This window comes from Diadema antillarum, unplaced genomic scaffold, assembly GCF_040938485.1.
Source record: "Diadema antillarum isolate AM-2024a unplaced genomic scaffold, OU_Dant_1.0 seq00000862_RagTag, whole genome shotgun sequence".
Lineage (NCBI taxonomy): Eukaryota > Metazoa > Echinodermata > Echinoidea > Diadematoida > Diadematidae > Diadema > Diadema antillarum.
This window is the reverse complement of record NW_027271732.1, coordinates 971,860-995,855: the sequence shown is the minus strand read 5'-3', so window position 1 is coordinate 995,855 and position 23,996 is coordinate 971,860. Positions and strand designations below refer to the sequence as shown.

At 37.9% G+C, this 23,996-nt stretch overlaps 1 pseudogene; it reads right to left on the bottom strand.

The window, feature by feature from the left end:
* Positions 1-848: 848 nt before the first annotated feature.
* Positions 849-23,996, bottom strand: part of LOC139740605 (aminopeptidase N-like) — a 111,336-nt pseudogene continuing 88,188 nt past the window's right edge.

Genomic DNA, 23,996 nt, shown 5'->3' with positions numbered 1-23,996 from the left:
AACAAAGTAAAACATAGCGATCGTAATAAAGTGTGGGTCCCACACTTTATTAGAATCGCTCTTTTTTGGATATCTCGGCCATTTCAAAACCAATTTTCATCAAATAAACGTTGAATTCCTCATAGAATTACATGCTCTTTCATATTTCATAAAAGGTTTCTCATTATTTCACCAAAAAAAATGTTAGAAACCTGAAATTAGGTCTCAACCAAAAGTGTAGATCCCTTTAAGAAATGCTATCAGAGCTTCAAGTGTTACGACTGTTTTAAATTTCTCATGTGATACATAATCATAAGGAAAAGAAGTAATTAATTAAAGTAATAAGAATTTCCTGTGCTTCCATTTCACAGAACTCTGAGGGAAACTGAAAACAGCGCAAGAGTCCGACATTAACAATGATTTGTAGAAGAACTTTGCATTTTTTGGCTTGGTATATATCACAATATATTACTGTTTTGACCTGGTCTGAATTTCTTGACTTGCTCTCCCCTTCTTTTCTACATACAACCACTTACTATTCGGGGCTTACAGCCAAACAATCTGCTATTTGTTATCTTGACATTAATGCTTAAAAACAATGTAGGTCCCCGTCATACTTCCCTAATATTTGTACAATCCGAAACATAAATTCCGGTACACAAGTGGTTATTATCAACATTATTGGGTACATAATAATATATGATATGCGTGTATTCCTTTGCTTGTTCACAATTGAAAAAGAACAATAACGTACCCTCATACAATTTTTAATATGATATCCAATGAAGAAAAAAACACATGAAATAAAATAAATTCTAATTGAATTCTACATTGCTTGCGATTGTTCCATCTTCTGATTCGTTCCTATCTTGAGATTAATGGAGATGACACAATTATCAACTTGTACACCTTCCTAACCTGTTTATATAATACACTCCTCATCTCCATCAAGCTATATTGTGTCACATAAAACTAAAACATAAAAAACAGACATGACGTTTTGTAAGTTATGCTCTAGCCATTTTTTTCTATGTTGTTCAATTAATTGGGCATTTGTTATTTTGTGTTTTAATTGTTTCCTCATGGCATTTCCTACATCGCGAAATCGTACAAGTTTAACAAGGTGAATAGTAAAGTCAGGAAATGGTATTTACTGAAAAACAACAACAAACGGCCTAATATACAATCAGAGAAATTAAAACGGTGAATCGGTTGTTAATTCATGATATAACGACACAAACAGTTTACTTGTTTGATTATGAATTCCTATATGATACTAATCAAAGTAATTTTGAGTACTATAGTTATGACCGTCTTTTAAGTAAATATCTTGTGTATCTAAGGTTCGAGGAACTCGAAAGAAATGTCTTCTTATCAAAACACTGTAAATTATATCTAAAACTGCTACAAATTACAAAAATTGGCTGGCACCATTGAAGTGAAATGTAAGTGCCACATTCGTATGCATATATGAGTGTAACTGTAAACAAGTTTTAATCTTGCGAAGGACTGAGAAACAATATAGATATAAGTATACCCAAATCTGAACAGGCACGATAATACTATTCAGAACATATCTGAAAACCTTGACTGCTGACGGCCCTTCAACCACACTGTCGTGTCGTGTATCAATCTCTCATAAACTGCAATATTCAGTTTTGTAGAAGCCACGGCCTGCTGGAATTCTCGCGCGCTAGGGCCAAGATCCCGCGAGCTTATAAAATCTTGAATCTGTTGAAAACATTGAAAATGAAGAGACAGAAAACTTTTACTTTGAGAATAAAATCACTTTTCCAGACTTTGTTCGAAACGGTATCTTTTGTTCTCCCAGCGACGTCAGGGACGGCAAATAATTATGACATGATATCAGCACAATTTATATGCTGTCCTATATCGAGTAATGTCTTTATCTTTATTATTATTATCATTATTATTGTTTGCATACAGTAGTTAAATGTATAAGACATCTTAACTGAGGAATGAGAAAGACATCCCGAGAAGAGAGGAAAATGCTAAGGAATATTAGGTGATTCAGTTCAACATTACTACCGATCTTGCACTTTTCCTGTGCACTGTCCTTCTCCTGTATTTCTGGCCGAAATTCATTTCAATTTGTGAAGAGATCCACCGTGGTGGAACCTAGATGTATATCTTGTGTGTGTGTGTGTGTGTGTGTGTGTGTGTGTGCGTGTGTGTGAATGCGATAGTGCCCTGAGTATGCCAACGTAGTCAAATTTCAGAAATTTTGGAATTGTGTTAGAATTTACGCATTTTGGCAGGATACGATTAAGTATTTTGATATAACGGAATTAAGAAGTGTAGATCGGCAAAATATGCACGTGGGCATCGAAGGGAATATTCTCACAGAGTGAAATGGTGCAATACGGTTATCTTGACAACTAAATTTATTGTATATAAGGCAAGGTTGCAATAATAAAGGTACATATTGTGAGGAAGAGAATAAAATCTCCAATAAATGAAATGAATTGGGTTTACATTGATTGAAATGGGAGTGTTTTGAACATCATAAAAAATAATTTTCATTCCCCGCAGGTGTTTTTGTGTCCAATATTTTTAATCATAACAACGGCGATACCTGGTACATCTTTCTGACAGGTGTTTAAGTAGGTGTCGATAATTTCTCTTCTTTTTAAAATCATAACAACGGCGATGTTTGAGTGGTAAAATAATAAAATTGTAATGGGTAGGGTGGAAGGGAAAAGATGCATGGTAATTATGTATGGGTGAAGTGGGGTTCCCTTTATTTTTTCCTTTTTTTTTTGGGGGGGGGGGGTAGTGTATAGTAAGTAATATATTATGGCTAGGGGCCGGGCGTTGTGGCGTGCGTCTGTAATCCAGCTACTTTGGAGGCAAGGGCGGTGATAAGGCTCAGTCAGTAGCGCGTCTACCTTCACATCCAAGAGTACCGGGTTCGATTCCCGAGTCTCACCGAGCAATTTTGTGTGTAAGCATTCTGTCCCCTCTGGCAAGAGGCAAAAACACTCTGTCCCTCGGATAGGACTTAAATGGAGGTACCCTTGTGGGCGTTTTTACATTTGTGGGCGTTTTTACATTTGTGGTTTCAACAGTCCCCCTACCCGTCTACACACAAAAACGGGCGAATGATGCCGACCCCTTGTGGTTTGCCCCAGGTGACTTGTAATAGTCAGCAAACGGTATCAACCAGTCAACCACTGTACCATAAGCTTGGAATGAATATGGTTAGAAAAGGTAGTGAGGTTTAATTAGGGAAATGGGTTTTATCAAGATAATTTACTTCCATTTCTTTTTTCTTTTGTTATTTCTGTACTATTGCCATTTTATTTGTTATATACTGAAAATAGAAAATGTATAATTATTTAAGGTATCTTCAAAAGAATTATTCCCTTATGTTTGTATAGTGACACCAAAGAGAATTTATGTATTTTGTATTTTGAATTGATTGGAAGTGAATGAATATCATTTGAAAAAAGGATACATCTATACATTGCTGACGATGTCGTTTCAATAAAGTCTTTTTAACCTTCTTTAAATCGGGAGTCATGCTCAAGACACAGTCATGCTCAAGACACAAGACACAGTGAATCCTATTATTTTTCCCCTATCCGTACAGTTTTAGCCCTTAAGACAATTACTTCGACCGGCCCTTCTTTCTGGAATGAGTTAGATTCTGTTCGGTTGCAATCAAGTTCTTTAAGTTCCTTTAAGCAAAATCTTAAAGCCAATTTTCTAAAACCCTACGTTTAATTATTTTATCATGATCACTTGAAAAATTTCTGCACACTCATATGATGCCTCGCTCGGATGACTTCATTTGTTTGATCAACTTGCTACTTTTCTTAGCATTGAAACTATAAGTTTAATCATAAACATCATACAATACTTTGTACATTCCGTAAACTTTATAATATTCTCGACATCTTGTATTTTTTTTTTTGCATGCTACGTCACTTTTGACATTGATATACTGTACTAAAAGCCTATATTATATTTTTGGAACCCACATCCTACAAGCTTTGCTTTTTAGTGATTTCCTCATATTACACGTCAATTAGACGTCCTTGTACATTTGTGCAATTTTGTTTCAAACTGACCATATTGTGTTAATAACATTTCTTTTTCAAAACCAACTGGAATATAAAACTTGTATGAAATGTGGAATATGGAACATGAATTAAAAAAATGTCCCATTGTTTATTTTCAGCCACTTCAGATGTATGGCAATAATACGAATGTTTTAGTACGTACGTTTACAATTCCAATCTATATCCTTTATACTTGCTGCTCTCTATCACTAATAAAACGTAAATCGATTGTTAATGTCAATGCTCTCACATGAGAGGAATTTCATCTATTAGCTGGGTATTGTCCTCACATTTTGATCGAGTATCATGTCTTCTTGCATGACGTCGTTTTACTATTTTCTTTGTCTTTTTCATGAATGTGTCTCTCCTTTTCTCCTTTCTTTCGTTTACCGGAGATCTCGCTTGAACCCTACAAACTGTTACTTTTTTCCAAGTTGTTTCTGTTATCGCTTCATGTAAGCCCACAAAGAATGGGAGTTATATCCTCATTCAACTGTTGTATGTGTTCTGCGCTTTTCCTCCTCTGTGTTACTGAACTTTCCAACGTAAGTACCCTGGTCTTTTCCTTGTTTCACATCTTCGCAGCGAACCTCTACTCATCCGAATTCTTGTACCACCCATGTACATCGATTGTTTCCCTATCTCGCTACATGCAGCTGCCTGGCCTAAATTTCGCGCTGTGCACTCATTCACAATAGGGACGAGTACACGAACAACCCCATATAAGTTTGTAGTTGATAATTGAAATTTAATATGGGCAGATAGAATAACTAAAAAAATGTACTATGCTGTAAGTATTGCAAATGTACATGTAAATAATTCTCCTTTCTCACAAATATTGTATGTGTGTGTGTGTGTGTGTGTGTGTATTTCTGATAAGGAGAACATTTGACCAAATTATTTGTCAGCATAACCTCAACCCTATTTTTTTTATTTGAACAAATGGGCGTGTATCTACTGAAATTATATATTCCTTGAAGAATTGATTATTACAGTTACAGTTAAAACAAGATGAATACCTTTTACTCAAAGGTGTTATATCCTCTTCTGCTGATCCATTATAGCTCATATACTACACTTTCATGTCAGTTTGTAATGATTCATTCCCTGATCAAAGTAATTCCAGTCTTCAAGAAAGGCGAACATTTAGATGTCAGTAATCATTGACAATTTTCTCTATTATTCTCATTGTCTGCAGCCATAGAAAAATATCTATAAAATATCTCGAAACTTCTCAAAATATTTGCATATTCTCACAGTTTGGTTATCATCACAAGCACAGTACTATTCACGCACTGCTGAGATCTGATCACAAAGTGGTGATCACTCTCATCTGATTAGTACTAGGTGTTACAAAAAAAAACATTTCCCACTTTTGATCCTTGATAGTTCAAAAACAATACGTCGGATAACACTGTCATTGATATGAGTAATAGCTGAATAGTGTACAATTTAGTTGGAAGTTATTTGAATATGAGATCATGAATCAGTTTCATTAAATCCATGATTAATTTCAAAGTTAAGTTCCAGATTTTGGTCAAATTTGATCCCTCTGTACAAAATCGAACTTTACACAAGAAGAAAATAATGACGTGTATATGAGAGTGTGCTTACAATGACCCTGAACAATAGACATAAATACTACGAATATCCCCTTTTCAAAACTCTGCTGACTATACTCTTGCTCCAGGGCACATCATTGCTTTGTTGATAATTCATGATGGATTGCCCTTGGCACTGCTAGTCTGATTTCCTGGTAAAGGGTAAAATGCATGTACATGAAGGAAATAGGCACATGTTTTCATGTGCTTGCATATACTACATTTCAGGATGAATAAAGACTAGCTGTGACAGTGGAATTTCTCATAAATATATAATCGAGCATTCCAATCCAGGCCATTGTTCAGAGTTTTAACCACACACTGCCATACACACCAGTTGACCCCAGTGCAAAATTAAAATTTTGTACAGAGGGTTGAAAACAGAGCTAAATCTGGAACCCAACTTCAAAATAAATCTTGAATTTAATGAAAATGATTTATGCTATTATTTTCAAATCACATCCAAAAAAAATGTACACTATTTAGCTATTGCTCATATCAATTAATGTCAGTGTTATCTGATATATAGTTTTTAAACTATTAAGGATCAAAAGTGGGAAATGTTTTTTTTTTTTTTGTAACACCTGGTATTTGCCTGACTTCTCCAAGGCCTTTGAAACAATCAATTACGATATAATTGGAATTTTTTTCAAGAAGTATCTGAGCGGCAGAAAACGATTAGTTTCTATCAAAGGTAATGATTCAATTAACAATTAACAAGTCACATAAAATGTATTGTTTACTTTGCAGGAGCTGTTTATAATTTAAGATTTGTTTTATTCAGTTTCGGCATGTATAACAATATGCACTTTCCTCCACTTTTTATTCTCCACCCCACACCCTCCCCCCCCCCAATAAAAAACCATCAATCACATTATAAATATTCCATTCGGCTTTCAAGTGAGTATCCCTGACTTCTATTAGCTCTGAGCACATTATGTTAATACCTGCCCATTTTTGAACTCCCTGAATAACGATATCACAATTGTCCCGTCTGTTTTGTTCATTCAAATAGAGACTAAAACCTTTCTTTTTTCTTTTTCATTCTTACGATGCCACAAAATCGAATTAGCCTGTAGATCAATCATTAATGTACTGCCACTATTACCCGATTGTAATTATCACCGTTTTTATCAAGCCTTATTTCTCTTCAAGTCATCTTCACAAATCCCCTTTTTACCTTTCCCTTTTCACTCTGCACAACTATTTGTCTGTAATATATTTCAACAGGTCGACTTGTGTCTTCTGTTAATTTCTTGCCATGTCCGCCTTGTTTCATATTTTCTTGTTGTCATGTCAATCTTGTTTCTTTTGTGGGGTTAGGAACCTATATTTGTTCTGATTTTTTTTTCCTTTTGGGGGGGATTCTTCACATTACACCCACTGGCTTTTCGATGGGTCTTTGCTTTTTTTTTCGTACATACACATTGCTTGATTCGGTGATTTATCACGATGTACTCTAATACAATGTTGTTTCACTACAAGTGTTTACTCTGTTCATCCAACAAGATCGTCTATATTAATTTGTTACACAAAAGAATGAAGTGTATTTCATGTTTTTTTCGAAGAATGAACATTAAATATGAATTGGATTTATTCGAAATTCTTGATGAAAGATAAGTTATGCTCCATCTCTCAAAGAAATATCTCGGGAAATTTAGGCTAGTACGGGGGAGCTATCTACGTTTTTGCGGCATATCACATTTCATCATCTTATTATCATATTAATCCCTTTTTAAGATTGAATACAGACAATGGGACCTCGTGCCTATCATTTTATCAACATTTCACAAGTATGATGCTTAGTACATGTATACCAATTGCCAATGATACAACGTCCCAACGTTAAACATTTCACAAAAGATAGCACGTAAAGAAAACACATACGTATAATGCAGTTTCTTCATAATGAAAACCTCACAGCATCGAGGATAAATATCTAGTTAATGGGCGAAGTGCCTCTAGAATCGATGGTGCCTTACTGTTTTTAAATTTAAAAAAAAATGCGGCGTTTATGTTGAAAGCTGTTAACAAATTCTGAAGTCACATCTCATGAGCAAGAGTACGTGAAATGAATGAAAATGAGGTGGAAAACACGGAAGCACTTTAAATTTTTGTTTGACATGGAACTTAGTGTTGGAGAAAAGCCATATTATGTGATTTATCATCATTAAAGAGCATGTAGAAGTTTATTTCATTAGAAGTACTCATTGTATTGTAAAGTTACTTCAGAATTCCACAACCAGAACATGAAAGAATAGATCATGGTCATTGGAGTTTAACAAGAAAATTATTTTTTTTAAAGGAATTACTTTTATTCTTTTCTTGTAATTCTAGCATCATTATCTGAAAATTTGGCAATCATAGCACATCGCATCAGACGGCATAATGTATCTAATTAAAGAATGGGATATTTGTATTCGTGGACACTACACTTACCTCGTTTACCTCAAGATCAGTATTGAAATTTGCTGTCACTCGCCGTACCAACAATGGGAGCCGAATGTCACGTTGGTACCTAACGCACAAAAGAGAATCAAAGTGCGTGCAGTAACAGATTCAACTAATTGAGGAAAACAAGTGGGGTAAAGGATAGTTTTATTTACATGTTGACAGTGTATCCGATAATTTCGGACCTTGGTAATTAAAACTCTTCTGCTTAAAGCAGGTTTTAATGTATAGTAACATGAATATCAATATACCGTAGTATTCTTCAAGTTACATGTATAATAAAAAATTTCAACTTAAACATATCACTTTTATGTTTAAGGGTTAAATTGTAAGCGATTTTTTTTTTAAACATTGTGTATGATAAATGTTTATTTCTTCTCATCTCAAGTATTGATTCGAGTGTAAAAAATCAGCTGAATATCTCAAATTTACCCTTAACACTGTTCTTAGAGATTAATCTTGGAGAATTTTAAGACGTTGAATATAACTATATTAATGTTAGACCATTTAACATCAAAATAATCAAAATTACTTTGAATTATTGATTTATGAAATGTAATAGTCGTTTCAACTGATATCAAATGCCTTATTCTTTTTAACAAATAAAATTTTTAACTGTGCGTTTACACACAAAAAATGGCTCCAGTCGAGTGACTATCATTATACACACCAAGATATATTTAAACCAAGAGACTTGACTTATTCTGACATTGTTTTCAAAGCTTAACTCTTATCAATTTCTCTGTATAATCCAAATAAACCACTTAGCTGTATGAATAAAAAAATATAACCCCAAACATGTGTGTGTGTGTGTGTGTGTGTGTGTGAAATATCGCAATTATCATGGTAATATGGTAAAGTTCGGAATCCTCATTAGTAGAACTAATCTAAGCTGCTTTAGTTTTACTGAAATTGATTTACATCCAGGTTGGCCAAATTTCCACAATAAAAATAATGGAAAAACCGTATAGGCCATGGGGTGAGCTGGTTTTTTCGCTTGTTTCGTTCCGACAACTGCGGCACTAAAATTTCTCCACAGCTACGTGTAAACAAATAACCAAAAAGGCTACAGGAAAAAGTTCGACACAAACCCTCCTGCAGTATTTTGGTAATTTAGGGGGAAACAGTGAACTTTTTTGTCACTGAGGAGCTGAATATGTACACTTTGCCGTGTACGATATTCATTCGCGAACGATCATGTGATGTATGTTATCCAATCCGAATCGAGAATTATTGTTTACGAGTCAAAATGGCCGCCCCCTGTGAGCCTGTCGACGCGTCTACGTCGTCTGCTCAGCCGAAACTTATTATGCGTTATTATGCATGTAACATCGATGAAGTTTGAAAATTTCACGGCTATGACAAACCTAAAATAGACGAAACCTATTTTGTGTGCCAAAGAGTGGATCAAATTGAGTGGGGGAGACCGTGAAATCGCAGACCAGAACGAAGTGATTCAGCTGCTCAGGGCAGGGGGACTGACTGCAACCTACGTAGTAGGATAATTTACAGGTTAGTTTACGTGCGTACAGTCGAGTCGTAGCAGTCGACACTGCAGTGCAGTCTCACTCATAATAATGTTAATGACCATGATGACTACAAGTACAATTGTACAACGTTTAATAGCTATGTTATGAACGTTGCTTGTGTATGTTATAATGGGCGCTAATACAGTAGCTTAGCCGTTAGCGTTAGCGTGTCTGTTACTTAGATAAATTATCTTGCATTTCACCTTGGCATGGCATAGCGCCGTTATAATGTCGCCTAGATGTAATTTTACATGTTGTTCTATGTACAGCCCAGGACCAGGTTAGGTTGATGTAGCTGATCGGTGATATTGTTTTGTAAAAGTCTTGACACAAAGGACTGGATTGAAAAAAGTCTAAACTGCATGTAAATTTATATTTTCATAATCATGGCCATGGAGTATTAATATTAAAAATCCATCCTGTTTCTCTCACCCCGAAATTGGCGAATCCTCCCTCAAAACACACATTTAGCATCTCATTGAATTAACTTATTAATATTTGATATAAATAGATCTAAAAGACCAACAATGACAATAACATAATTGCAACAATTAAACTCCCTAAAACATATGATTACCATTATGTTGTGCCAAACTATAAAGCAGTGGGTGGTGGTGATAGTGAAAGGCCAAGGATTACTAGTATTAATGATGATAAGGCAGTTGTATTCATAATTATGATAATTGATATTGCATGTGATCAGGTGCTGAAAGCTGTAGATGTAACTTGAAATCAGTAATTGCACTGCAAGTACAAGTTGAAGTAGTTGATGATGACAATGATCATGAGGTGTTAACAAATGATTACCTGGCATAGTACTAGGGCCTGTGTATTGGTAATTACAAGATTCAAATATTGGCAGTCAATAGTCTACCGTACATTTAATGATATATTGAGTGTAATGTTCAACCCCTCCCTCTAGCATTTAGCCTTTTTTCCCCCTAACAAAATCCAACGGCTAATCATTGCTGTTCATTTCTCCATTGTATTAAATAGGATTCCATGAAACGTGCTACAAGAGGTTTATAGATAGCAAACGCCTGAATCTCGCTAGGAAACGAAAGCTGAAGGAGGAGCCTGGTCCGTCAGCAGGAGCATCTGTTTCCTCCCCTAAGACGCTCACATCAAGATCAAGATTTTCTTCTGGAAGCTCTTCAGGTTCTGCTGTGTTGCCTGTGAAATGCATCATTTGCAACAGAGTCAACCTGCTCATTACTTGCCAAGGGAAATAGGTTAATATGATTGATATTGAAGCATGAAAACATTGTCATGTTACTATAAGTTGTCCTTGATAAAATGGAGCAATATATAGGCCTATACACCACTGAAACATTCACACACATACACAAAGAACTTCAGTGCAAAGTTCAGAAACAACAGAATGTACTGTATATGCACCAATGCTTTGGTCAATGTGATTGATATTCAAGAATTGACATCTTACCAAAGTTGTGCATGATAAAATGTCTTTGTAATACAGATTGCTTCCTGTATTTTGAATGCCAATGTTTATGCAACATGTTTTGACTCCTTGCCTCAGTATGTGATTGTTCGCCCTTTAGCAAACATTTCTGCCCACTATTATGATTTGATTAGGGTTGAATTATTCTAAGAACAAAGATGTTTTCGTAAGTGTGTTTTTTTTTTCCATAAAACTGAATGACTACAATTAAAATTTGTTTCTCCCACTCTGGGGAAAAAAATATGTAACTATTATTAATACTGAAACAGAATGTTCATGTAGAAAGGTCAGTACAATGTAGGTGTGAGTACAAAATCAGTTTGCTAAAACTAATACACACCAGCCAAATGAAAATTGTGCATAAGTTGAGTCAGGTTTGCACAGATCCTCTGATATTGGATGTTAATTGCAATGTTATCATAATTTTTAATGCCAAACCTGTTTTATTCTCTCCAAGATTTTCAGGTACACATTGCCTCCAATGCAGAATCCAACAGTTTTCACTCATGAATGGGTAAACTATAATTTTGCCTTTATTTTATATATTGGCATTTTTCAAAACTTTTACACCCTTCAAGGATATTTGGACCATGGAATGTTCCAGGAAATTTATTAAAACTAGAAAATTTGACTGATTATCATTTTGAGCTATCTTACATGAAAGGAGGTAGTGTCCCACCATGTTGTAACCTAATGATAGCAATGAAAACTTCAGGAAATTTTATGAAGATTAAATTTTCTAGTGCTAAAGTAATGTATAATATTTCATGAACAACGTGATTGCTATGTGATCTAAGTATATTAACGCTTCTTAAGAAGAAGAAGAAGAAGAAAAGAAAAACATGTTTACTGATAAACAATATGATCTGTTTAATAGTAATGTCTCATGTGTGTAAATGAGTTTGTATGTGTGTGTGTGAGTGTATATAATATGTCAGCGTTTTTATGCACCTGTGTATGTGTAATGCACTGATCAGTACATGTATTATATCATTGTGTGTGTTCATGTTTATGATAATCTTTTTTATGATGCTGATGTGATAAATGGCCAAGGCATGTAGAATAATATTTTAATACACTTGGGTATATTGAATCTTCATAACTATGTGTGTGCGTATGTGTGTGTGCATGTGAGGGTGTGTGTGTGTGTGTGTGTGTGTGTGTACAATAAGATTCTCCCACATGCACGCGGACACACACACAAACAAACACACTGATTTTTTTTTTGCCTTGAATGATTAGTCATTTAATAACATGTCTTTGAACAGAATATAAGGCATTTGCCTTGACCTCTGACGGTCAGTCAGTGCTCTCTCTCATATGGTCTTGAACCACTTTGCTCTTGTCCTCCTTTGCATAGCCAGCATCAGGAAAAGCTGAAACATGAGATATAATGCAACTATTAGACCAAAACTTCACTTTTTTTTCTAGGTATATGGCTAAAAGCAGTGCTTTACAAATGTGTATATGTATTTCAGCTTAGAAACACTATGGGAACTATACTGCGGCTAGCAGCCCCATACGCATAACTGCGGCTAGCAGCCCCATACGCATAACTGCGGCCAGCAGCCCCATACGCATAGCGTCATGGGGCTGTGAACTGTAGCATACAGGATCATGACAGATATTTTATCGCGGACAAATATCAACTTAAAATCGGAAAAAAAATCTTCAATTTGAAGACTTATTAATAAATTTGAAGTATTGATAACAGAGTTCGTGCAAGGTTTGCTTCTGCAAATAGTTCCTTTCTGTTCAAATTGATGACTAAATGTGACTCGGTCGAGAGGAAACTGGGAGAGCTACACTGAATTGACGGCCAGCGCATGCACACACAGACATCTAATATCCAGTCAATGGATACGAAATTTGTGCGCAGTGATGTGTGCGCCTGCGCTGACCGTCAATTCAGCGTAGCTCTCCCAGATTCCTCTCGACCTAGTCATATTAAGTCATCAAATCGAACAGAAAATGACTATATGTAGAACCAAACCTTGCACGAACCCTGTTGTCAATACTTCAACCTTACTTGTAAGTCTTCAAATTGAAGAATTTTTGTTCGATTTAAGGCTGACATTTGTCCGCGATACTTTCCTGTCATGATCCTAAATGCTACAATCCGCAGCCCCATTACGATATGTGTATTAGGCTGCTGGTCGCAGTTTATAAAATATGGATTTTCGCAAAAACTGCAGGATATTTCGAGGAGAACTTTTTACAGTATATTTAGGATGTACAAAACATCACATTTCCGCATTCAGAAAGTAGTGCCAGTGTTGCTGGAACGAAACCCATTTTCTAAGCCTCTTTTTCAGCTTCACCCCATGGCCTAGTATGTCTGACCCATCTAAGAAATATACACAATCATTAGCAACACTCAAGTTTTTGCAACTACACGCGTATTACATATAAGCATCTTGTTTTGACATACTAAATGCCCAGTCCATCATTCAAGGGTTGATCAGCTGTTGTGTGATCATAATTCATCAACGTTTCCTTTACATTTGGAATCTGCCCTTCGGTTAAGTATATATCACATGAACGCTTCGCTGTGTTTGGAACCACCTCTTCAGTTGGTGTAAGGAGTCGAATGACAACTTTGAGGAGTTGGTAAACAGGCCTCAGCATTAGCATTTGCAGCTAGCCTGTAGTAATGTTCATTTGAACAAAGATATGTTTGGCTCGTTTTACAGTGGATTTATTGGTTATTGATGTCTATTCGGATAAAATTTAGTATCGGGGTAAGAATTAAGCATCCTGACAAATGCGTTATCTAACATCGCACTCATAACTCACATTTGACCATGATCTCTATCACGTACCTTGAAAAAATCGTGTAACAGCAAGAAACGAACTTTTCATATAATTGTGAAATACATGTAGCTGCCACTATCATAAAACCCAAATACTATAGTAAACAAACAGACAATAATTCAAGGAAACTGCCAATTAGAAAATGAGAAAAAAATCAGGAGCACACAGGTTCAGGATGGTCAACAGGTTCTCCAAATCGTGCACGGACCTGCCCGATAAATACGTAAAAGCTTTGCAAAAAGCAGCAAAATTACTTAAGTCAAAATCAATGGAAAACTTAAAGATTAAAAGCACTCCTTAGAAGCTATATCTAGGTAATTTGTAAAATTACCCCAAATGAAAAAAAAAAAACCCACAGGATTGTTGTATGAGTTTTTTTCAATTTTGTCTGCCTTCTGTACAAATGGAATTTATAAGATCGCAACTGCTGCAACTGTAGATCAGCAGTTGGGATCTTAAAAATTTTATTAGTACAGAGCAGATGCTGAGGGCAGACAAAATTGAAGAAAACTCACACCTCATATCTTCTCTCTCTCTGCTTAATAATCTCTTGCGTTCATTTAAGACGGTGATTAGTGTTAAATTATGAGCATCATCATAAATTATTCCAAATAGACTTGCTAACGTAACTATAAAATGGGAAACAAAGGCCAAAGTTCAAGCTTAGAATCTACTGAAGGAGGAACCATAGTTAAAGTATAATCAGATAAGTGTAAACGAGTCAACAACACAAGACCGGATAATGATTTTGGTTAAACTCTATATTTTGGGTCCAATTGGATCAAGTACTCTGAACGCCAAACGGTCTGATGGGAACATAAAAAGAGAGTTCTTGACTCCTCTTCACTGATCCATCTTATTTCTGAAATCAAAGACACGCTTCCTGAAGTCTTCAATTTGTTTCCTATATACAGAGCTCGACATTAGCGATGGCCAGGTGGGCCGAGGCCACTAAAAATCGAAGTCGGGCCACCAAATTTCTAAAACGGTTATATTTCGGTGACCCGATCCGTCAGCTATAATTCTAAATGAATTTTTGCATTTCCCCTTATTTCGGGGCACTACATATCCTTTTTTTGGGTTACAAAAATGTCCAATTCAAAGATTATAGTGACCCGAACGGGCCATCAGAGAAAAAAAAAAGTTAATGTCGAGTCTCCCTCTCTCCCTCTCTCCCTCAGTCTCTCTCTCTCTCCCTCTCTCTCTCTTTCTCTCTCTCTATATATTTATCGATTCGTATGAACTCGAACTATCTCTAGCTGGGAAAAGCTTGATAAGCAAATTAGGGTCATTCTAAGTTTCAGTGGTATAGGCGGCTCTCCATTATAGTTTTGGAAGCTGGCTGACATCTCTCCATGAAATAGTCTGCCGGAGACAGTCAAGTAGATGGCAAAATATTGTGATCGCCTGAATATACCTTTCATTTTGTTGAAATTCCCTGATCCCGTAGAAAAAACAAAACAAAAAAAAAACTTTACGAGACCTGTTCTCGAGGTCATCAACTTTCAATGACAGAGATTTTTCGATTTAGCTTAGTGACTTCTACCTGAAACTCACCAACAACGATTTGACATTCCAGCAACGTTTTACCATGATCCTTTGCGTTCCTTAAGAGTTAATCGATTTCTAGCTCGCACATGAAAGATTCAATCTCTAGTTGTTTTTTTTTTCAAACAGAGATTCAAAACACTGGAAATACGAGATGAACTCACAAGGAGTTTCGTCCTTGTCATTCTATGAAGGTAGCCTCAAAGCTCATTTTTGAAGCGCTCTGTGCTGGAGGCGAAGTTGTCACTTTCTGAGGCTATATTTCCGACAACGAGCGTCGTGTCTCATTGACTTTGAAGGTTGGTTGAGATTGCACGGTGTAACTCTAACTGCACATACACTAACACTAACACTGACAGTGTACAGATGCGTGACTTCTTTTTTTTTATGAACCATTTCTGTTATTGCCAGCCAGTCTTTGATGTTTTTAACCTTCCATATTGATCACACTTGGTCTTCAGGGATGATTGACAGAATAGGATCCTTTAATTGAGTTTAAATTAAACTTTTGTCAAAAAGGCGGAAAAATTAACTCAAGATCATCTTGAAAGTCCCGAGAGCAGATTCTCATTGTAGAAGCTCTCGTCATACTAGTATCCTCTGGAATAGGCTTTTGCCCAAAACACACATCTAAGGGTGCGTTCAGTCCCTATTCTCGAAGCGTGCCAGAGCGAACTGCACAGGTCCCGAGTGGTGTATCGACAGTGTCTCTTGTGCAGGGACTGAACGCTTTCAAAGCAAATCGTGAAAGGGCGAACCGAGTACGTTTAGCAACTCACTTCTGGCGCAAAATTAAGGTTTCCAAACAACTTACAGGGAGTTTTTGGCAGCTGATAAACGCAAAACTGTTTTGATTAAGGGATCACAAAATCAATGCGCTTCTGAAACGCGTCTCTTTAAAGTTGATAAACGTAAAGTGGTTTTGAAACGCGTTTATAGCTCGGACCTGTCCTCGCCAACCACTACCAACAACGCATCTCCGCTTTTCGGGTCAAAATGCGCAATGGAGCTCCGCAGTGACAAGTCCTCACAATCGACTCATGACAGAGTTGAGTAACGCAACAACTTGATAAATACGATCCGAAAGGTGCTTGCAAACACGTTTTGATAGTCGGCATTGAAACACGTATCAAACATGGCAAAGCTTTCGGTCACGAGCGGTGGATCACCTCGTGATGTGGCCCAGAGGATGCCCGAGAGAGAGAGAGAGAACCGTGCCGTGCCAAAGAATATTGGCCATAACACAACAGTGCCGCATTGAGTTTGTGTAGGGAACTGCTAGTTTAACATGTAAACTGTTATCGTACATTTGAAGGATAAATACATAAACTTACACAATATTCTGCAAGTTTTGTGTTTTAACTAAAAATCTTGTTAAAAATGAAAAATTATTTTTGACTTCCATCAAAACACCTTACACGAACACAGCACAGGCAATGTGGTTTGTCACTTACTGTTCTGTCTGACTTTAGAACTAATAGCAAACAAAACTTCTCAACAGGTAGGTACGTTTGAATACCCTTCACTATCTGCGAGTATATTACTCAAGCACATTACTTGACAACTATGAATTCTTTTTCAGTACGATTGCAAAGCAAAAAGTAATTGGAAAATAATAGAATGACACATAGTATGTGCTTATATCCCACCTCTTTATATGAATGCTCATTAGGTCTACGTTTTCTCGTAGCTAATTGTTCGTCTTGAATGAGTGAAGGGTTCCTCCAAGGTATTTTTGTGGTATAGTCTGGATCAGGCTGGTTACCCTGGCACGGTATACTGTCTATGAATGTTCGCTTGGGACTGCACGAGGCGTACGATATTGCACTTCTTTGACATGTGTTTTGAGGCTCTGAAAGGGAGACACTTTAGTGCATGTGTCATATCGACGGGGAGTGTCTTACATGCAATAATGAATTGTAAGAGACGTGCACGTTGCCAGCTAGTAAACTCACGTCTCGTAGAGTCCATCCCAGTTTTCCCGCAAGAAATCCCAGGCCAGGGAGCGCCCGACAGGTGTGGATGCGATTTTTGGCAGGACAAAGAAGAGAATACCCAGCTTGTTGGGTTTGGCCATGACATACTCCAATAAACTGCGATTAAGAAAAAGAAATACCAACAAAACCCAAACCAAATAAGATGGAAAAAATAGTAGATATTACACAAAACCTTGATTATCTCTATCAGAAATAACAGCCAATCACTCGTAATTGTTCATTTGTATCTCGTAACACTAGTATAGGCACAACATAATTTTTCCCTGTGTGTATTTTCCTACTGCAGGGCAGTGGGAGGTGGGGGGGGGGGGGGGGTCGGGCATTCTCCCTCACACCTTTTTTTTTTTCTTTTAACCCCGAAAGTGACACCCCAAAAGTGTGGTTAAGTCTTTTTTTTCTTTCTTTCTTTCTGCTTGGCACCAGAAAAGTGCGATTAGTTTTTGTTTTGTTTTGTTTTGTTTTGTTTTGGTTTTTTTTTTTTTTTTTGGGGGGGGGGGGGAGGGGGCTCGTCAGTCGATTAACCCTGGATGTGGCTCCATTGCCAAAATGCAGCACCGGCACTGTACTGTGCATTTTAGGACAAATTGACTGGACCTGCATTGCCGTATTTCTTTTGAGGCAACCTATATGCTGTTTCTTAGATTTGCACATATTAAGTCAAAAGTTCTGAGAACCGGTTTCGATACTGGCTGTTACGTTCAATTTTAGTTTCAGTTAAATTCAATTAAGAATTTTCTCTATTGAATACAATATATCACAAATGAAATGCAATCATTTTTTTTTTCGAACGCAATAAGGCATAAGCCCTACAATCTGTACATCATAACATAACTGAAATTTACGTGTACAACTGACTGTTTACGAATTGAAGAAAAGAAAAAAGAAAACACGTCGATTAGGAGCTACTCCGGATAGTGGAACAACAATTATCTGACTGAACGAAGGTACATGTATTGTAGTATTCAAATGCATAGGCTGTCGTCAAATAAGCAAATAGCTTGAAGATATGACAGCCTTGAAAAAAAAAAACCCTACAGCGAAAAAAAGCAAGGTGAATTGTCCGCTATTCTGGCGTCATATTAGTACAATATTGCTTTCTGAACTTAATTTGAAGGTCGTCAACATAGTAATCATGATAAACAAAAACATCATTATTCAATATTGTACTACAAACCTCTTTATCTCCCACGGTCTCAATGAACAGGTAAGTGCGCTCAACCACTTCTTCCGATATGCGTTGGGCATCTTTGGGTGAAGCAAGAGTGACCTCATGAAGCTCCACTCCTTTGTACTGCCTTCACGAATCCCCACGCAAAGCACAGTTTCCATCGTAACGTTGTCTGAACTGAAATTGAAGTCACATATTGTCTGCAATGTGAAATTGTTTACGGCCATACCCCTGGTAATAGCAGTAAATATTCGAAAAGATGTAATTGTCCATACACATGTGCCTTCTTCTATACCTTTATTCTGTATTTATTTCACTACACTCCTCGCGTCTGTTTTGAGACATTCTAACGTCCTGTCCCAATTTCCTCTTTTTATATTTCTTTTTCGAAAATTTGAGGGTTGCCTGTGTTAAAAAAAAACCAAAAAAAAAAAAAAAACCACCCCAAGTTGAATCATCCTTGCGGTTTATGTCAGGTTTAAGTGTGCGCGCGTGTGTCACATACAAACACAAGGCTAAAGCTTCTGACCATTCGAGCATTAAGAATAAAGGGTTTCTGAGACGAACATTGTACTACAGCTTTCTATAGCTCAGTCGGAAGAGCACAAGGCTATCAATCCGGAGTCTCGGGTTCGAATCCCGATGGAATCCCATTTCCACTAAAAAATATTGACATACAACCCTTTTGTAATTGATTGTTTCATTTCTTAGATTAAAAGGAAACTACGTATCCAAGTTGACTTTAAGAAATGAGATGAAATCAAATAAAGAGGATGGTAAATGTTTAATTAAAATTTTGAATATAAAATTGTTCTTCGCAAGTCGCACGAAAGGCTTGCGGAGAACAATTTTGCTACCCGGAGGTCCCCGCAGATGACAGTACATAGCACGTATCTCGCCCGTAGTAAGCCGGAGTTGCGCACGCGAATCCTATTTACCCGCAGCCAAGTTTAGGCCCTAGCTGTCAAACCTTTCCACGCAAGCTAGCGGGCTTGTTGCATGTGGGGATTTTCCAGCATGCAGGACAACTTTTGCGGATGGAATAGGATTTGGACGAGTTTCGCATGCGTCTTTCCCGCTGGACCCGTGCTACTTATGTTCTACTTACGTGCATTCCGTGTGACCTGCGTGTCAGGCGCATGGATGGCGAGTGAGGGCTGACAACTCGGTGAAAGAATCCCTCTGAAGGAATTTGATTTGGCAGAAGTCCCACAGCATGTCATTATCTTGGCCGCAGCCGACTCTCAACTAACCAGCAGAAAGGCGGTAACTGACCATCAGCATGCACATAATTTGCTCGTATAGCTCGCTCCACGCCTGCAGAACTGACCAGCTACACGGATATTGGCAGTTTCGACACCGTTCCTTGCCAGTAAAACACCCGTATTATGCTCGTAGAATGCCCGCAGATGCACGCGCATCCGGTGCATAGGCATAGATCCATGGGCAATTTACGTACTTCAAGCAGGTCAACTGCCTGTGACTTGCGGTAGATACGGGCCTCCTACTGGTGTTCTGCGTGGACCTCTGCGGGCAATTCCCGCGACTCACCCAGAATTCCTGAAATGAAGTTTCCTGTCGAAAGGCCGCATGAGGGCAGTACAATCGTTGCCAAACGAGACACAATAAAGCGAAAACGTAGAGATCCTGTTGATCAGACTGGGGAGACTGTCAGTGACATCAGTGTACAAACCACCTGGCACTAAATTCGTATTCAAGGAACCTGACACCTTCGATCACCAGCAAATAAATGTCATCATTGGAGATTTCAATAGTCATAGCACTACCTGGGGCTACAGTGAAACAAATGAAGATGGTGATTCGGTTGAGGAGTGGGCTGAAACTCACCAACTCAGCCTAATACATGATGCAAAACTTCCTCCCTCCTTCAACAGCTGCGGCTGGAAAGAGGGTATACAATCCAGACCTGGCCTTCACTAGTGAGTACATATCAGCCCTCAGTTAGAAGCATGTACTAGAACCTATACCCAATTCCCAACACAAGCCAATTTCCATCGATATCATTGCTGCTGTGGTGCCCCAGAAAATTCTTCTCAGGCGACGTTTCAACTTCCAGAATGCCAACTGGGAGAACTTTACAAACGATCTTGACAAAGCCTTGGCTGATCTTGACCCAACTCCAGCCAACTATGACAGATTCATCAAGTTGATACGAGAAATGAATTATCTAAAAAGCATATCCCCCGTGGATGTAGGGAACATTACATTCCTGGCATCTCTGCAGATAGCTCAACCTGAAATAGATGAGTACCTGAGGCTTTATAACGAGGATCCCTTCTCAGATGACACCCTGAACGCAGGAGAGATGCTTATGGAGAATATTGTTGTTATTATTATCATTATTTCGTTTTATTTATACAGGGTGGCCCCGTCAGTAATCAGTACTGTTTTCCAGGGGGCCCTGTACACGCATACATGCAAGGTAACAATCACAACAAATAACATTAACATAACTGAATAGGTCGTACATCAAACAGAACAGAACTGTTCATGAAAATGAGAAAATGAAGAATGAGACTAAATGTAACAGTTTGCGACCGGGATGAAAAAAAAAATCCAACTTACTGACTGAGTTTATAAAGAACGATGCACCCCTACAATAAATATAAATATATCATATATATCAAAATATACGTGCCTGAAAAAAATAACACAACCATTAGAATTTATTCTATCAATTTACCAAATCAAAAACTATTATCTATACTAAACTCTTAATTCACTTATACATTATTCTATTCTGTACTTCAAAATTCAACATTCATTTCTAACAACAAGAATCAATTAAACACAACATTAATCATCGTACAATATTAAACAACATACAATCTCCTTCTTCTACTACCCTCCGCTACAAAATAAATCAGCATCCAGCGGAAAGAAAAATGATAGAAGTTATTATCCAGAACACCATTTCAAATACTGTGAACAAAAAGCGTTCTTACTCTGGGCATTTCGCACTTGGGGTGGCAGGCTATTCCATAGTAGAGCACCGTCAACTGAAAGGGCATGTTTACCACATTCTGTTCTTACTCTTGGAATGATAACACCAAAATTCTCCGAACTTCGTGTTCTATATCCATGAGTCTGGGTGGACAATGTGATCATGTCACACAGGTAAGATGGTGGACTGTCATTCATGATATCAAACAATAGTTTGCTTTTCTGGAACTCCCATCTTTTTTCCATGTCAATCCATTTCAAGGTACGGAACATTTCGGAGGTACAAGTGAGCATGTTTGTTTTAAGGACAATTCTTGCCATCTGCTTATGTTGCTTAATCAGAATATCTTTTGTTCCTTTACTGCAGTTGCTCCATGATATACTGCAATAGTCATAACAAGGGAGAATAAGAGAATTGGCGAGCAGTTTGGCACTATCTGTGGTAAGGTACTTTCTGACTCTGCGCAATAGGGCCAGCCTAGAACCAATTTTGCTTGAGATGTACTTTACATGATCCTGCCAAGTCATGTGCTGGTCCAGCCAGACTCCCAAATATTTAACACTGTTAACCTGGTTTATTGATACATCGGACACATTGATTTTGATTGGTGGGTGTTGCAATTTTGATATTTTTTGTGGTGTTCCAAACATCATGAAACATGCTTTTTCGGTATTCAGGGTGAGGTGGTTTCTTTCTAACCACATTCTCACGCGATTCAGATCATGATTAAGGCATGTTTCAATGTCCCTTGGATTGGAAGCACAGTACATAAGAGCAGTGTCATCTGCGTACATGCTTTACCGTGGTCAATGACAGACGGAAGATCGTTCATAAACAGAGAAAAAAGAAGAGGCTCCAATATCAATCCTTGGGGGACTCCAGATTTTAACATCAGCACATCAGACGTTCTACCAGCAAAGAATGTACATAATATAGCAGAAGAGCGAAGGAAATCTTGGCAAGAGCTAATCGAAAGTGTGAATATGTCACACAATAAAGCCTGGTCGACCATCAAAAAATCAACAATGACCCCAAGAAGTCAACAGTGCATTCCAACGTTACTGCCAACCAGGTTGCCCACCAGATTCTGTTCAATGGGAAAACTCAACAGAAGCTGAAGCAAAGACATCCACCGTGGAATCAGTCTAATGAAGAATCCCCTTGGACTTTCACCTTCAAAGAACTTCAGACAGCAATCGGCAGTCTTAAGAACGGCAAGGCAGCTTGACTTGATGACATCTGTACTGAGCAAAATTCGCATTTAAGACAGGTTGCTCAACTATGTCTTCTCATCCTGTTTAATAATAATGATAATAATAATAATGATAATAATAATAACAATAACAATAATAATAATAATAATAACACAGGATACTTATAATGCGCCAATTCCACATAACTAACGTGCTCAAGATGCAGAAGTTATTATCATTTATTATCATTATATACGCTGACGACCTTGGCATCACAGCTCAGAACAGCAACATCAGTGAATTAGAGGACACCTTGACACTACCCTTGGACAATCTGTATTACAGAGACAACCAGCTGCAGGCAAATCCGACCAAGACCCAGGTTTGCTCATTCCATCTTGATACGCAACCAAGATGTTAGGAAGAAGTTGTCACTCGCATGGAATGGTGCACCGCTTGAGCACTGTGAACATCTGGAGTAGTGTAGTCAAAACGACCTGATGGCTGCAAATGAGAAGGCTCTGTGATGTGCCAGGTCATGGCCAAATATCTAATGACTATGTAGATATTGGATACAACGAAGAAGAAGACCCAGAAAAGGTTTTGGTCATGCTTAAAACATGGATGCGGGTAAATCGGACTTGCGTGCACACCTCCGACCAACAACGGGCAAGATACGTGCTAGGTACTGTCAGGTACTGCCAGGTGCGGGCCAACTGCGGGGAGATCCGGGTAGCAAAAATTTCCCCCGCAAGTCAACCCGCAAGGCTTCCCCAGACACGATGTGACAAGGCCTTGAGCATGCTCAAAACTTTTTACGGGTAAGACGCCGGGGTTTGCCCGCAGAGGTACGCGCAGAACACAGTAGGAGGCCCTTAGCGGTAGCACCTCGCAGGCACCTCCCACGAAGGTACTTCGCAGTCCCGTATGTCGCTCGTAACTGAAAACGGATCGGTTTCGAAGATTTCACGCAGGTCACACAGAATATAGTAGGTAAGTAGCGCGCGTCTAGTAGGTAAGACGCAAGTACGGAACTCACCAACATCCTTGTCCGCCCCCAGAAAATTCTCCTGCGTCCTGGAAAATCCTAAAGGCCGTGTCACACCATAACGCGGGCTTGTGGCGAGGAGGTAGTTTCCAGCACGGAGAAGATTTTCAGCGGGCGAACAAGAATGTTTGCAATTTTCATTCATGCCTTGTCATA